This window comes from Myotis brandtii, unplaced genomic scaffold, assembly GCF_000412655.1.
Source record: "Myotis brandtii unplaced genomic scaffold, ASM41265v1 scaffold176, whole genome shotgun sequence".
Classification (NCBI taxonomy): Eukaryota; Metazoa; Chordata; class Mammalia; order Chiroptera; family Vespertilionidae; genus Myotis; species Myotis brandtii.
The window spans coordinates 3,657,141-3,668,047 of NW_005356519.1; the positions used below are offsets into that span (position 1 = coordinate 3,657,141).

A 10,907-nucleotide genomic window follows, 5' to 3' on the forward strand; every position below is an offset into this window, starting at 1 on the left:
CCTCCTACTGGGGATGTGCCCACAACCAAGGTACATGCCCTTGACCGGAATCGAACCTGGGACCCTTCAGTCCACAGGCCGACGCTCTATCCACTGAGCCAAACCGGTTAGGGTGGGAGATTCTTTTCTTAATCTAAAAATGGTCTCAAGGAAGGACTATTTAAAAAGTTGTGTTTTGATCACAATGGGAATGTTCAATATACCAGTTTCAAATCGGTTGTTTATTAAAGGGATCTGGAAACATCTGTGTGCTCTGAGGTGAGCTGGGGAGGTGTAGGGAGGGCTGGCAGGAGGTGGTGTCTAGAGGGGGTGTCTGATACTATATGACTAGAGGTAAATGGGTGAGTTCAAGGACTTCAGTGATGATAGTCAGTGAGTCATACCTCCCGCCATAAATAAAAATGAATGTGATCAAATGTTGGCCTGAGCAGTATAAGACCAGACCAGTCGCTCTGCAGCCGTTACCTTCAAACCCCATTTCCCATCAGAGGTTGAGGGTGGGGGGGAAAGGACTGAAAAGCTCCATTTCACAAAAACACGAGTCCACAGAACTTCGGATTTCCTGAGAGAACCACAGGGATTCAAGCTCTACGAATGACCTTAGAAATGCGAGCTTCCTTGTGGATGGCTGCAGGATAGCAGGATGTCTATAAGAGCTGTGGCTATGGATTCTTTCAAGAAATCAATCACTTTGGGTGATCAGATTGTATTACAACAGACAAGGCATGGCCTTTCTCCTGGTTAACCTATTTATTTTTTTTCCTCCTGTGTTTGTTAGAGTCTATACTCAAGGTGGGGACACTGGTAGACAGAGGGATATTATTTAGACCTAACAAATGGCTCTTTTTCTTGAACACTTTGATGGAATTTTGTTTGTTTTAACTTTGAGGCTTATTATTGCTTTTGTACAGAAAAGAGGGACAGAGTTCTGATTCTTCTTAATAATTTTACCATATCTTGATAGTTGTTCTAGATTAGCTAGCGCATACCTTCACATAAAATAACAAACATGATGATGATAATAATGGTGACATAATGTTTTTGGCACTTAGAGTATTTATTAAAGGAAGTGAATAAACTCATACTTTTGTACTTGCTCAACAAATTACTACCCAATCTAAAAAATCCATATCTTTTTATTTTATTTTATTGTTATTTTAAAACCACATCTTTTTAAAAGGCTTAAAACACTGTAACAATAATAACATAATAGGCTAGCACTGAGCACTTCACATGTACCAGGAACTTTTCCTAGGGCTTATCTCACTATTACAACAGCCCTTTTAGGGAGACATTATTATTCTCATTTTAAAAATGAGGAAACACAGGTAGAGACAGAGTAACTTCTCAAATGTCACACAGTAAGTGGCCATGTTAGAATTCAAAACCCAAACAGTTTGATATCAGAAAGCAAATATATACAATTTGATAGAAAGCTGAAGACTTGCTAAAAGCTTAGAGAAAAATTAACTTACTTCAAATAAAAATCTATGATAATATCATTAAAAAATTCTGGCTTTTTAAAAAAAGTTGAGTTAGTACAGGTCCTTGTTAATAACAGCCTCTCTTAGCTGGAGATCCTTGATACATTACCAATTTTTTTATAGGGCCAGTGGACATGATGTGGCTCTCAACAGTTTCTTCCCATCAAAACACTGGCATTCTGGTTTGTTTCAAAGTTGTATTTTAGATTCAAAGAACACATTGAAAAATTTGTTTCCTTTTTGCACCCACCTTCCTTTGATGCTTCCTTCACAGGCAACACATCTGCTGTTGGTTTCTTCAAAGGGAATTTTCACAGAGAAATTAGAAACTTCATCTCTGATATCACTGTTAGCAATAATAATTTCAAATACCGTATTTGCCAGAAGATCAAGGCCAATTTTAAAAATTAAAGTAATAGATTGTTCTTCCAGAACTGTTAACTCATTTATTCCTTTGCAATAATTTCAAACTTAATTCTTTGTAGGCTTATTCTCAACCCTTGATAAAATGCTGGTACCATCTGTAGAAAAACTACCAGTGATTTTCAGACATTATACCATTCAGAGTTAGGACAGAGGTATTTAAAGTCATATCTACAGGATCATTTTCTGGTTCTTCTAGGTGTATCTTAATAAAATCTCAACAACAAAAAATTACAGGCTCTATTAATAGCCAGAAGAGTGTTCCTATTTGGGAGACACTTCCACAGTTTAGAATGGCACATTCAAAAGAGCTTCTGGCTTGAAGATATAGGATCAACTAAAATTTCTTGAGGTATCACTTGATGACATTTTAAAGGTGTGTTGGTAATAGAACTATCAAGCTGTAATTTCATTCTTGCTTTATAACTGTGTTTAACTCTGAATCTGCTGGAATGGTTGGGAGTTCATGCTCTATTCTGCAGGTATTTTCATTTAGTGCCACTTCTATTTTTCCAGGAGATGGTTCTAGGGAAGAACATGCTGAATCATATAATTCAGGAGGTATGTTTTCTCTTCTATTAGTCCTGTTATTGTCATCATCATCATCATCACTGAACGAAATGACTGAATCAAGTCCAACCAACATTTTTTTTTTTTTTTGGTCAGTGATGATCATTACAAAGCTCTTACCTGGTATGTTGATCTCTATTTTCCCTCTTGTGTGTACTGATGTACAGAACATATTTCTTTTTCTTTATTAAGGTATTACAATTACCTGGTATGTTGATCTCTATTTTTCCTCTTGTGTGTACTGATGTATGGAACATATTTCTTTTTTTTCTTTATTAAGGTATTACATATGTGTCCTTATCTCCCCATTGCCCCCCCCCCCCATGTCCTCAACCCCTAGTGTCTGTGTCCATTGGTTATGCTCATATGCATGCATACAAGTCCTTTGGTTGATCTCTCCTCCTTCCACCTCCTCTGAGGTTTGACGGTCTGATCGATGCTTCTCTGTCTCTGGATCTATTTTTGTTCATCACTTTATGCTGTTCATTATATTCCACAAAATGCTGAGATCATGTAAAATTTATCTTTCTCTGACTGACTTACTTCGCTTAGCATAATGCTCTCCAGGTCCATCCATGCTGTTGCAACCGACATTTGAAGCAGAGGGCAGAGGCGACAGATAGGCACTACAGTGACATTTCTGTGGTACTTTCCTCTCAATTTCAGGCTTCAGTTGTGATTGGAACTCTTGTTTTCTTCATTATAGGGACAACACCTTGGGGCCAATTTAATCCTACAGGATTAATTTCATTTTTTTAGACAAGAAGTGGGCATTGTTTCCCTTGAGCTGCTGATTTTTACCACTCGTATCTGTGCATTAGCATGATGAAAACGTCCCCCATGAAGCCTCCAGACCGTAATGCTGTATTTTGTGGATTTTTTTTTTTTACTTAATTTCGAACTCTTGCTCCACATGTTAAAACCAGTTACGTGGCTTTCCCAAATTTTAAAACTTCCAGTCTTGTGTCTTCCACATGCCTTCAAGGTGAAATCACTGGCATGAGCAACAATTTGGGGTGGCAGTTTGACTTCCAAAGACTTCATCTCCCTGTGCTATCCTGGCTCCTGGGACTGGACATCTTCCTCCTCCCATGAGCCGCTTTCTCCTTAATTGGCAGCCCAGGTGCCACGCACGCGCACGCAGGAGGGGTGGGCGGGGACTGCGCCCGCAGGAGGCTTAGCCACGGAGAGTGGGAGAGTGTGGAACTCCCGCTCGGCCTTCACGCGCAACCTTGCCAGAGGGACTACACCAAAGCAGGCCAGGATGGCTGCACCCGCTGCCACAGGGCAGCGAGGTCTCCGCCACCGCCAGGCGCCCCTAGCCCCTCGCTCCGTTTGCAGCCCCCGCCAAGGCTGTGTCCACCTGCCCAGGAGTGAATGCATCAGGTGAGTCTCCTGCCTCGGCCTCCCCTCGATGGGCCACAGCAGGCTCCTTAGGATAACACGGACAACGCCCAGTCTGCCATAGAATTACCCACAAAGAGGAGGGCTGCAGGTCTAAGGCAGTCATTTGGGATCTTTGTTCCTCAACAGTTAACCAGTTTATACTTAACAATCTGTCCTTCTTCCCAACTTAGTCCATTGAGTTACTTAGGCATGTTCTTGGGCATTGCCTTGTCTGGTGTCAGAAAGGCGGCTCTCAGACCCAGGCCTGAGAGCCACTGGCATGAATGAGCCTTGGGCATGAGAGAAGCCCGACCACAACCTCATGGACAATAGATGTGTCAGGACCTGTGCTCCCACTGGCGGGCGCAGTGAGACCCCCAATCTGGGCATCCTCTTTTGTAACTCACCTTCAGGCCCCAGGCAAAGGCTTCTCTGTGCTTCTCGTCCACTGTCTTGGATTGAAAGGCAATTGAATCCCAGTGCCGTAAAGGTTTGTGGATTGTGCTGTTTTCCAGGATAGGAGACAGCACTGCTTTGAAGTGCAGGGGGATTTGAGTGGCAGAGGCATTTAGGAAAGAGAAAGACAAATTAATTAGTTTGTCTAAGCCACCATCATTTCTCAGCTACTCTTCAATAATCACATCTACACCTTTCACTTTTGCCTCTAATCTAGCTTCCTTTATAAGTGTACAGTGGGGCCTTGACTTACGAGTGTCCCAACTAACGAGTTTTTTGAGATACCAGCTGTCTCTCGCCGATTTTTTGCATTGAGTTGATAGAGTAATTTGAGTTAACGAGCTCCTTAACGAGCTCCTTAATGAGCTCGGTCTCAGAACGAATTAAACTCCTAAGTCAAGGCCCCACTGTATATCCAATCTTGTCACTTAGCTAATTAAAACCCCAATGTCTTCAGGTTCTTCTTAACACTCGGGGCCCCTGTAACCTTGTCTCCTGGTATGTCCTCATCCCCATGAACATCATGAAAAGGGTAGAAGACTTTCCCAGATCCCCCTCCTCCTCCACCTCCCAGCCCTCTCTTGTCAGAACTGCACCACATTCTTAGTTTAAATCGACTCCAGAAAGAGGAATAGAATTGTCATAATTGGCTTCATCCAAACAGGCTTCAACTCTTTGGTTGGTAGTGGCACTACCCTCTCATGAACCCCTTGGACCTATTGAAAAAGAGTGGATAATATAATAACTTTGCAATTGTTTCCAGAAGGAGGGAGGAAGGGTCAGGAGATGGATGTTGGGTAAGGCAATCAATAATCCCTGCTATGCAATATGTCAGAGTTATATATTTAAAATTATGTTTCTTATTCATGGAGGTCGGAAGGTCTAGGACATATAAGTAGTGTATAAAGATGAGATATTGTGGCTCACATAGTGTATTAGAGTATAGAATGTTAGGATTATTAGCAAATGGCATCACTAGTAAGCCAGTTCACATTGGCAGGCAACAATGAAGCAAGTTTCTCTGCTGTGTGGGGAAAAAAATCATGTCTGATTATAAGGTAGAGGGAAATATGAAATAACAAAAGACTCCATAAGCCGGCACAACTGTCAGGGATTACATGCATATTCTTCACCCCCTCCCATGCTCATTGCAGACATAGCTAATTGATCACACACTCATTGCTGAGGGTGGACAAGGTCTGGAGTACTTTTCAGAGAGCTCCTGACTACCAGCTGGAATTGATTCTCCAAAGAAAACCTAGTCACCATTATAAAATAGACATATTATAAAACTAATTTTTTAGACTAAGAGAAGAACTGGTATATATAAAGCAGAATATAAAAGTATAATTTAAAATTAAAATAAAGATATGGCCCAAATGCAGAGGAAATGGAAATAGAGTAGTAGTTTTATGCAATCATGCTTTTTGGTATAAATGGCCTTTGAATTAGGCCCTGCAGGATACAGAGGTTTTTATGGACCAGTGGATGAGAAAAGGAAGAAAAAGAGCAGACAGGTCAGAGCATTAGCAATGACAGGTAGGCCTAGGATCAATGCTATTAAAATACTGAGATGAAAATGTGCATGTCCCCAACCTTTTTCTCTCCGTGCCCTCTTCCTTCATCCTGTGGCACTTTATCCTGATTCTGTTTGCCCTCAACCAAATCCCTCTCTCAGCAAAAGATCTGACAAACTCATTCATACCAAAAAGCACATGACTCATAAAGTTCAATGAGAAATCTTTCCCTAAAATTGTGAAGTTAATAAGGTATAATTTTATAAGCTTAGTGAAACAGGCATAGGGCAAGGGCAGGAGATATTTCAGGGACACAGAGCCCTCCTCCAAGTGTGAAATCACACCCTGGAGAGAAATACTCAATAATGACAAAAATAGAAATACTTTGGGTGGAGACATTCTGCCTACAGTGCCCAAAGATTTTTTAAAAAATGGCTTTATTGAGATATAACTGATATGCCATATAATTCAACCATTTAAAGTATACATTTCAATGTTTTTTTAGTATATTCACAGAGTTCTGTAACCAATGCCACTATCCAATTTTAGAGCATTTTCATTATCCCAAAAAGAAATCCTGCACCCATTCATTCCTAGTCTTTCTTCCTCCCATCAGCCCTTGGCAACCACTAATCTACTTTACCTCTATGCATTTCCCTATTCTGATCATTTCATATAAATGGAATCATACAATATGTGATCTTTTGTGACTGGCTTCTTCCACTTAGCATAATGTTTTTAAGGTTCAACCACGTTGTAGCAGCTACCCACACTGCATTCCTTTTTATTGTTAATTACTCCGTTGTATGGATATTCTTCATTTTGTTTATTCATTCATCGGTTGGTGGACATGTGGGTTGTTTCCACTCCTTGGTTGTTTTGAATCTGGCTACTGTGAACATTTGTGTACAATTTTTGTGTGGACATTTGTCTTCATTTCTATTAGGTATATACCTACAAGTGAAATTGCTGGGTCCTAGAGTAACTCTTATGTTTATTCAACTTTTGAGGAATTGTCAGACCATTTCCAAAACAGCTGCACAATTTTAAATTCCCACCAGCAATGCATGGGGATTCCATTTATTCTACACTCTCACCAAAACTTGTTTTTCTGTGTTTGTTTTTTTTTAATGTAGCCATGTTGGTAGGCATAAAGTGCATTTTCATTGTGGTTTTGATTTACATTTCCCAGGTGACTTGCCCAACACTCTTTGTACCCTCTTCTTTTAGCCACAAGACAGACATGGTTCCATTGTTTTTTGTTCAGTGAAATTTCTTCTGTTCTCCTTTTCTAGCTAACCACCTATAGCAGTGATGGCGAACCTATGACACGTGTGTCAGAGGTGACACGCGAACTCATTTTTTTGGTTGATTTTTCTTTGTTAAATGGCATTTAAATATATAAAATAAATATCAAAAATATAAGTCTTTGTTTTACTATGGTTGCAAATATCAAAAAATTTCTATATGTGACACGGCACCAGAGTTAAGTTAGGGTTTTTCAAAATGCTGACACGCCGAGCTCAAAAGGTTCGCCATCACTGACCTATAGAGATTCACACAATGCCTGGCAGCTTCCCTTCAAGCAATACTGACCCTGTTCTTGATTTGGATAGTTGACACTCAAGATATATTCAGGTCAAGAACTGGAGTAGCGTCCAAATATGAAAATCTAATTTTTGTGTGTGAGTGAGAGCAGATACCAATGAATAGAAACTGAAAGTCACAGCTCTGCTCCACATGTCACTTCAGCCTTAGTATATTGCTAAATAAATGGCCCTTTGCGATAATTTGAAATTGTGGGAGAGCAGTGACTATCTTAAAACTCTCCTAGGAACTGAGAAAGATGAATAGTCTACTACATTTCCTTAGATCTTCAGAACATTAGTAGCATTTCAGCATTGCAGAAAATCTTCATATTGCTTTCATTTATCTCCAGTCAGAAGGAACTCAGCTGAAAAATGATACCAGAAGCCCTGGTGTGAAAGAGTCTCTGTTTCCTGAGGTTTGCTTGGCTGGCTTCATTGTGCCATTATGCCTGAAGTGTTGGCAGAGGCCAACTGCTCCTAAGGACTTTAAGCAAGCCTTTATCATATCAATCAACTTCTAGGGATTTCTTTTTTGTTTTTATTATTGTAGTTGGTTTTATATATAATGTGTATTATGCTTATTAATTATATTATAGTCTTAACAGCCATCAGACTTCTATTAAGCTCTAGGCAGGAACCTTACTTTTTTCACTGATATATTCAAATCTTCGAGAATGGTGCCTTGTACATTGTACATGCTCATAAATATTTGTTTATTGGATAAATACATGAATTGAGTGCTGCTTATACCTGGTAAGTAAAAAATGCTCAGTAAATATTAGCTGTTATTTTATTTTATGAATCCTCACCAGAGGATATCTTTATTTTTTATTGACTTTTAGAGAGAGGAAGGGAGAGAGAGACACCAATGTGAGAGAGAAACATCGATCGGTTGCCTCCTGTTCACACCCCAATTGGGGATCAAATTCGAAACCTGGGTATGTGCCCTGACCAGAAATCGAACCCACAACGTTTTGGTGTATGGGATAATGTCTCAACCAACTGAGCCACCTGGCCATGGCTTAGCTGTTATTTTAAAGTGCAAGTTTTAGGTTAAACAGTTCATAACAGATATTTAATTCTCTTACCAGTCAGGAAAGAGAAATACTATTATTATACTAGAGGCCCAATGCCTAAAATTCGTGCAAGGGGATTGGCCCCCACCGACACGGCAGCTGCCTCTGCTTCGGCCCCTGGGGCACCGGGGCTTAGTCCAGAAGGTCGTCTGGTCTAATTAGCATATTATGCTTTTATTATTATAGATTAACTTCAAAGATGAGGATAGGAAGAGCTGAGAGATTCAGTCATTTGCAGGTCACATGCAAGACTGGTAGGTGGCAGAGCTGTGGTTGGAACCCAGCTATGCTCATCTCCTAAACGTGTGCCCTTGTTCCCAGCGCTCCTCTGCCTTCACTACTGAAGAATAAACAATCAAAGTCCTGTGCCTTTTTATCATTGCCTGGCAGCCCAGCACTGCCGGATGTTACAATTTAAACAGGAGGAATGCTGTTGTGTATGAGCCACCTCTCCTTGCTTTGCGGCCCACAGTCCTTTGAAGTGGAGAGAACAGATACTCAGGGAATAGAAAAAGGAAATTCAGGCTGCTTGAATTTCATATGAAAAGTTGTCAGTTAGTGTTATTGATCCACCCCATATGTAGCAGCTGGTAAAGGGTTTGTTTCAACTTGCTTTTCTCCTGACTTTTGGAAGTTTTGCCACACTGTAGTCACAGACTTGAGAGGCTGCTTAAACTCAATGCAATCCTTCTGATGTGTTACTTTAAGAATTTATACTAATGCTACCATCTAATAATAATAACTATTCTCAAGGGATAAAAAAAGAGAAACCTATTGTGGTGGCTTTTTCCAGGGGGGAAAAGAGCAAACACTTTTCCTGAGAGTCAAGAAAAATATAAAAACAAAAATCAGTGCTGACTTGTAAGAGTTTCTTGGAGTTACTCCTAAGCTGATAAGTCTTAATGAGTTATGATAGCCAGGAAAAATATGTGATAGTGCAGATTTGAAGATATTAGGCCAGACATTTAAAAAATATATGAGGCTACTGGCAAATGAGACTTTTAATAAAAGTCTCTGCTACAAATGCTGATTTGTCTCAAAGTATGTTTCTGCTACAAATGCTGATTTGTCTGAAAGTATGTTTGGAAATTTGTGGACTAATACAGATTTTTTAAAAAGATAAAAATCTTAAGGACATTCTACTGATCTAATCAATATATATAATATATAATTTATTTCAGAGAGGAAGGGAGAGGGAGAGAGAGATAGAAACATTAATGATGAGAGAGAATCATTGATTGGCTGCTTCCTGCACACCCCACACTGGAGATCAAGCCCACAACCTGGGCATATGTCCTGACTTGGAATTGAACCGTGACCTCCTGGTTCATAGGTTGACCCTCAATCCCTGAGCCATGCTGCCAGACTACTCAGCATTCTTTGACTGTGTTCCTCAGCTCCATGGACACCTGAGGTACACTTATTCATTGTGAGTAAGAGCTGCATGGCTGAAGAAAAGCAGAGTACTTAGCAATTACTGAGATTTTAAAAAGTAAAGCTAAGGTGATTTTTTCCTGAGCTCATTTCTTTATCTCAGTTCATTTTTCGTCTGGTTTTTCAAATGGGAAATCTGACAATAGTAGACATCCTTATGGGGCTGCTAGGCCTCTATTCCTTTTGATATTATTGTTGTTATTATTTGTAAAGCTCTCCAAATGTGGCTGAGTTTGGCATGCAGCCTGAGCCTGTCAGTGTAATTTATATCCTCCTGGCTGTAGGCATTGGGTTAAGAGTAGGCATGTGACACTATTTAGTAATCTGGATGTTCTTATGGTCTATTTTAGGGCCTGTCATAGCCTTGTATAAAGTGTTATAGATCAAACTAGAGGCCCGGTGCACGAAAATTCATGCACTGGGGGGGGGGGTGAGGGTAGTCCCTCAACCCAGCCTGCCCCCTCTCACATACTGGGAGCCCTCAGGGGATGTCCTACTAACTGCTTAGGCCTGATTCCCACAGGGAGCGGGCCTAAGTCACAGTCTGGCCTCTTTCTGCGGGAGGCGACTGGGCTGATCAGGGGAAGGCGCTGCCCCCATCACCTCGCTGCTGCTGCCGCCACTGCCAGCCTCTGAAGCCGCCAAGTTGTTTTTATCAACACAGACTCCAGTCCCTTCACCGTGAAAAAATGACAACTTTCTTTAGGCATTTTCAAGATGTCTCTTTCATAGGATATGACATTTCTTTCTTTCATTTTTTTATCCTCACCTGAGGATATTTTTTCCATTGATTTTTAGAGAGCATGGAAAAGAGAGGGAAAGACAGAGAGAAACACAAATGTGAGAGGGACACTTTGATTGGTTGCCTCTTGCATGAGCCCTGACCTGGGCCCCGGCCAGGGAGGAGCCTGCAACCTAGGTACATGCCCTTGATCAGAATCGAACCTGGACCCTGCAGTCCACAGGCCGAGG

At 40.7% G+C, this 10,907-nt stretch overlaps 1 pseudogene; it reads right to left on the reverse strand.

The window, feature by feature from the left end:
* Window positions 1–1,673: 1,673 nt before the first annotated feature.
* On the reverse strand, window positions 1,674–2,553 carry LOC102238855 (annotated as a pseudogene).
* Between the last annotated feature and the right edge of the window lie 8,354 nt (window positions 2,554–10,907).